The 6777-nt window shown below is 34.8% G+C and overlaps 2 long non-coding RNA genes across 2 annotated transcripts; one reads left to right on the plus strand and one right to left on the minus strand.

Moving 5' to 3' along the window:
• Positions 1–9: 9 nt before the first annotated feature.
• Positions 10–600, minus strand: LOC118734578. Its single transcript, XR_004992397.1, has 3 exons — positions 355–600; positions 194–295; positions 10–117 (listed from the first exon to the last, which is right to left on the minus strand). It is a non-coding gene; the product is annotated as an uncharacterized LOC118734578 (long non-coding RNA).
• Positions 601–2123: 1523 nt separating this feature from the next.
• LOC118733274 lies at positions 2124–3645 on the plus strand. Its single transcript, XR_004992226.1, has 3 exons — positions 2124–2162; positions 2533–2911; positions 3013–3645. It is a non-coding gene; the product is annotated as an uncharacterized LOC118733274 (long non-coding RNA).
• Positions 3646–6777: the final 3132 nt, after the last annotated feature.

Genomic DNA, 6777 nt, shown 5'->3' on the forward strand with positions numbered 1-6777 from the left:
TTTGCTTTCTTTTTCAAATTTATTGAGTTTAAAACATAACAATTCGGCATAAATCTTTATATGTACATAACCATGATACAAAAAATTAAAGGATTTACTTTTAGCGTTGTAGTTGCTCTGAAAATTTCAATTTTATAAAGTAGACAAACTTCAAAATATAAACAAAAAATATAAATTCAGCGAACGGTTTTACCTTTAAATACTTGTATCATATACACTTGAATGTATTTCACAATCAGAATCACTGGCGTTACTTCCATGCAAAATTTCTTCAACCGATCGCTTCGTCAAATATCTTTAACAAAAAAAAAACATTAAAAGAGACAATACAATTTGAGATGTACTGAAATTTACCTATCCATTGGTTGAGGTTAAAATTAAAAAATTCGTAGCACAAAGCACAACTCTTTTCCGACGCCACTCAGTTAGAAAATACCAACTAATAGTGATACGCAAACCGGTTTGTGCTTTACGATAGTCGATAACTTTTTTGTGCTTACTATTTTCAGAGTTACCATAAACAAATTTTGCTGTGATATCTACTACTATTTTTAGAGTTACCATAACACATTTTTTTATGATATAAATATTATTTTCAAAATTTCGATTCAATGAAGAACTTAAGTAAGAAAAAAGAAAAAAGGCTAGAAAAGGCCAAATGAAATTAAGAAAAAGCTTAAAAAGGCTAAAAGCTAAATCACTTATTTTGAGGCTAAATGCATTCAAAAAAAGCTAAATTTAGCCTGAAAAATGCCGAAGTGGTAACACTGGTGCTAAACCAATTCAACAAATGGCGGCTTTTGACATTTATTCTTCTTCTTCTTATGCTAGCTAATTTCTGCTAGTAGAAATTTCACTAGCAAGAATTTGCAGCTCTCCCGTGTTGTTACGCTCTCGATTCAGTGCTCTCTTGCAAATTTTTTTGGGTTATCATACACTTTTCCAGAAAAAATTTGCAGGTTCCAGTACAAATTAGTACTGATTTTTGGTTACTATACAAACTTAATAATATATGGAGGTCGCTTATTGCAAATGAACTGCAATATATGGCAGCGCTTATTAACATCTCTTGCTGGAAATTTGGCAGTGTGCCAGCCAGTGTTATGGACGTTATTTTTTTATTCTATGTATTTATAGTTTTGTTAAACAACATGCGAGCACATTACTTTCGTACGACATCGCTGTAGAGAAATTCTTGCATATTTTCATGCATAGGCTATAGCGGCTATTCATAACTTAATGCATTCCCACTGTTTTCCCACTGGGTATTTGTGCCCTTGTCGTCAGCTGATTAAGTCAAGTAACATTTTGACTTGTTTTGGCAATTTTAATCTTGTTTTTTTTAATGTTTATATTTTTTTATGAAAGTCTAGCACTTTACCTAACCAAACCCATATTTCAATCTTCGTACAAATTTATTAAATTTTAGAAGGTTAAAGTGCAAATTTCAAGACGCTAGAAAATCGCGTTGATTTTTAATAATTTTTTTGGCTGACGGTGTGCGTTTTTTTCCATATAAAATATGCTAGACAATTTCGTTTGAATGGGAGAAAATGCCTAGCACCATCAGAAAAAAAATATTAAAAATCAACCCGATTTTCCAGCGTCTTGAAATTTGCACTTTAACCTACTAAAATTTAATGAGCTACAGAACTGCATGCCCACAATTTTTCTAAAAATTCTAAATAAAAATTTTAAAATTTTTGGGTGCAAATGTTAGTTTGTTGAATTTTCACATTTTTCGTACGAAATTTGAAATGTGGATATATTTGGTAAAGTGCTGAACTTAAAAAAAAATATAAACAATAAAGTTGCATCTGTAAATGTGACTTTTACAATACATATGTAATTGCTGGGGAGGGTGAGGGGTGACTTTTCATAACGCGGCGTCCATCCTCTTTCGTTTAGGGGGAGTTTGAGGAGCCGCGCCCCTCTCCACCTCCGCCCCTCCACCCCTAAATCGTTGTACAAACAGCTAAAGATTTCCCAAATGCAATAACAAAATACACGGGACTTTTACTTATATGCTATTGCCACCACCTTGTATGGATACGCCTTGGCTTAAGCCAAGAGCTTCGGCGAGAAAATCCAATTTTTGGCCAAAAATGTCAGTTACGCGGCTTTGCAGAACGACGATAGGCGGTTTTGTACTTCAAACGACGGTATGTATGTATATACACGTGTGTGTGTATGACCATACATATGTATGTACATATCGCACACAGTTTTCAAGAGGCACAAATCAAAATTACGTTGTGTCAGTAAATGCGAAAACCTCCATTTCTTAGCACATGATAATCATATGAGCAAGGGAGACTTTACCTTAGGTTTTTTTTTAACAAATTGCAACAGAAATATGCTCCAGCTTTTGCTGAAAGGTAAATAAAAGCTTTCGTGTACATTTTTAGCGCATAATTTCAAAAATACCAAATTTTGAGTTCTGCTTCTTTTGAAGACGGTGTGCGGTATATGTAACCGAGCTGCTAACAGGCGCGTAGTGTATTTATGTACATAAATATGTATGTGTTTCAGCGCGGTCAGGCAAACTAAAAATGAGATCGAAGAAGACATGACAACGAAGCCAAAGAATGCTCGCAAAGTACAGTCTGCAACCCCGAAAAATGCTAATTCCGTTCATGCCCTAAAAAACCATTATTACAGTTTTAATTTTATAAATCGAACTACAAAATTCGCCAATTTGCGTTTTATTTATGTAACCGAATTGTAAAAAGCGTTTATAAAAAACCGTGCACGAAATCTCCCACTTAATATTCGCTTTCCAAATTCAATATGCCGTGTAAAAATGCGGCCACATGTGCACGCGAGTTTCGCTAATTTGTCCCATGTACAGCGATGACTGATGCCGATTCCGCTGACGAACCTGACCGCAGCAGAGTATATTTTAAATTAAGTACGGAAATCTGAAATAATCAGGCAAAACAGATACTTTATTTTGTATTTCTACTATTTTACAAATAACCAATGTGTTCTCAACAACCAAACTCATGCAAGAAATACCAACAACAAGAACAAACATTCATGAAGCCACAGCTGCGTGAGAATTTTTATGACAAAAGAAATAGCTACGAACGCGGTGGTAGTTGGGAAGGGCTGGCAGCATCGTCAACGCCATTTAAACAACGACAACGAACGGCCATTATGCGAATTGTTACGGCGCATATGACTCGGTACGCATCGGCTGCTCTCAATCGGTCATGGCTCTCTTAACTCATGTTCTGGTCAAAAAATACATTTTGACGAGGGTACGCGGAAGAGCAGCTATATAAACACGTTTGTCAGGGAGAGAGCAGAGCTCAAATGTATGATATATAAAGAGCAAGCGAGAAAGGCTGTAGACCTCTGAATAAATAAGTGCGAGCAGTATGAAAAATATGCAGCCTTTGTGCATTAAGAAAAATCATTCAGAGGAGTAAGGGGAAGAAAGTTGATATGAAAAAAAATATAAAAGAGGGGAATGGAATGACGCATTCTCACGCGTATACTATATAATATAAACAAAAAACAAGCCATACGTAGATATGTATTTGCCGCAACTTTGTGTTACATGAGCAAAAACATGGATGTTTCGAGAAGGGGTCATCGTACATAGCCCCTTTTAAAAATTCCAATTTGTATACGAAACAAAGGGGTCTTCATCAAAAGTGATAAACTCTTGATAAACTTGATAAAATGAACTGTCAAACTTTGTATGGAAATCTATTTACCAAAGTTTATCACTTTATCAAACGATTTTGGTGGATAAATGTATAAATTTCAGCAAAATTGCACCCTGACAGCTTACTATTATAAACACATAAAAAGCAAATGCGTTCATGAAAAATGCGGACAAACTGATAAATCTAAGCACGACTTAAAGTATGTTTACATACAAATATAATCTCAATCAAAGCTCATTTCTTTATCACCCCATTTACACAGGTAAATCTCAGACTATTAGCTGTAAAATCGGTTGTGCTTGTTATTCTCACATTACAAGGAAAAGTTAAATTCCTTCTCTGCGCCACCGTGATCACTTTTTTCTACTACATTAAGCAATTTAAATATATCTTAGCTTAATATTTGTTTAAAAATACCTTTTCCTTGCCAGCGTCCATTTTTGTTTACTTTTTCATTTGGCATTCCTCCTCTTATTTGCAAAAATAATCGATAAAACTAGGATGGACACCGAAATGTTCTCGGATCATTTTATAATTACAGATTAACGAGGGACGAATTTTGTATGGTTTATCTCCTTTTCTAATTACAGATTAGGGAGTTAAGCTCGAAAATGAAGATAATCTACTTTTATGTGAACCTAGTACTACTAGCTATAGGTGCAGTTGAAGATGCCTTTTAATAGAAGCTTAATAAAAACATAAAATTTTTAAAGTTAGACTTTCTATTTTTTAGTCCTAAGTCAAACCTTCTAAAGTCACGTAACTTGTTTTATTAAAAGGCCGCAGAGCTGTTCCACCAAAACTCTACGTAATTTATGATAGGAGGGGAAAACTGGATGTAAATAAAATTTTAATAGGAATTACTGCTTGAAAAATTTGGGGACGATTCCTGGCCTGATTTAGCTCACTGCCGATCTGAGAGACCTAAGACCATATATGCTTTACTCAGAAGGCTGGTTCTTTTCTGTTTACATATATCGACCTATGGATGGAAAAGCACCTTTTAAAATAAACCAAAGTGTTGGAGATCTATTTACTTCTATTTATTTTAATTCATATCAAAATTTTTCTATAACAACTTCAAAACTAACTGTTAAAGATCAAACGCCACGCATCCAGTACGTCACACTTAAGGCCCGTCCACATACAACTTTGGCGTTGCGTTGGCGCTGGCGTCGCTTTGACAGCGGCGCGCGTAACGCCCGTGCTTGCTACAATGAACGCTTAGCACAGAATACTTTGGTCACTAAATTAACATACTAGCGGCTGATAAATCAAAATTTTTACATCAATAATTGCATTAAAAACTATATTTCTTGCCCGCATTTGATTAAAAATTAAAATTAAATCACATAATTTTGATTATTTAGAACAGCTGACGAACGACGCGCGCGAAAAGTTGAGAGTTGGCCATCTTTCTGCGTTGTGTTGGCGTTGGCGTTGCCCAACTTTGGTTATATGGAGACTTTCATATAAATACATGTATTCATAGTCAGCTGTCGAAGCGACGCCAACGCCAACGCAACGCCAAAGTTGTATGTAAACGGGCCTTTACGTTTATTATTATACAGAAAATTAGTACAATAAGATCCCAAAGATCTTTTTTAGTACAACGGTAATTTAAAATTAAGATAAGAATAAGAGTTGAGAATAAAAAGGACGTAGTACATCATGTCAATCAAAGCCAGACAAATAGCATTCGGCGAAACTTACAAATCTACATAAAACCAAAAGAGGAAAAAAATAAATAAATAAATAAAAATTAAAAAATAAAAAGAACGAAATACAATTTTTAATTAGCACGTATTTATAAAATCGATGCATCGATATATGTACATGTATGTATGGCCTCAGGAGACCATATTTCGGTACTTTGTCATGTCAAGCGCGGTTTTAATGTATTTCGAGAGGGGCGGTTGATCACACAAAAGATACATATATATAGATATAAGATAAGACATAAATAAAAGACATAGATCAGTTGATCACATTTTCTTCCGCGAATTAACTATAAGAGCCCCCTTATAGTACGCCTATCTTTTTATTGAACTCAGCAGTTTAGCAGATAGTGCAAGCAAGAAAGCATATACATACACACGTGTGCGAATGCAAAGGGACGATTTAAGCATATAGAAAAACATATAGCCACAGTTTGTGAATGTTACTACGGGCGCGCGGGAGTTTTCTACATTATGGCGATGGCTTGGTACAAAAGGAAAAAGCACGAATTTTGGCGCGCTCTTTACCTCGTTTGCGACACATCGCCAACAAAAGCAAGAAAATTTCGTTAAACATTTGACCATATATATATGGGCCATTCTATTCTAACGTCGATGCATTTGAGAGACAACATTTATTATTCAGAGCCCGAATCGCGTCATTTTGTGGTCGAGTGATTACTCGTTTCGAGTTGAATCAAACAAAATGGCAGCTGTTTTGTCCACAATACAAGTTAAATGGGCGAAGCGCACTCGCTATCGAATGCTGCCATTCGGGCCAGACTCTGGGGTCCCAGAGCCTATACAATTATCATCGTCTTCTTATACCTAGTTAAGTACAACGAACAATTGTGAACAGTTTCATTTTATTTTTATTTTATATGATTATAAAATGCTTGCAAACGTCAGAAAAAAATCATGGCCGACGAATTGAGAGAATGAATTTACCTTGTAATGTTTCTATCTGATATCCACTATCAGTTTTAAGCTCCTCTCAAAATGAAAGTCATTGGCTCATAGTTATAGTCGTAAGTTAAAACTCATTCTTGTTAAAATAAAGTTTTAAGTTTTGAATAGAAATCATAGACATCCTAGAAACAGCCTTTTGTTACGACGAGATAGAACAAATAATTTACTCGGAAATATAAAGAAATATCCGCTGAAAGATTGCGGATTTAGCAAGCCGGGAAGTCGAGGGCTCGAATCCCACTGCCAGAAAATTTCTTTTATATCTTATTTTGTTCTTTTAAATATTATTTTATTTCTGTAAGTAAATAAAGCTAATGTGACCTTTTTAATTAAAATGAAACTCCAAAAGAAAAAAAAGATTACGAGTAAAGAAAAATGAAATTTTGGGAAGTTTATATGGAATGGCCCACATA

Source organism: Rhagoletis pomonella, unplaced genomic scaffold (genome assembly GCF_013731165.1).
Source record: "Rhagoletis pomonella isolate Grant_MI unplaced genomic scaffold, Rhpom_1.0 Rhpom_scaffold_00002, whole genome shotgun sequence".
Taxonomy (NCBI): Eukaryota; Metazoa; Arthropoda; class Insecta; order Diptera; family Tephritidae; genus Rhagoletis; species Rhagoletis pomonella.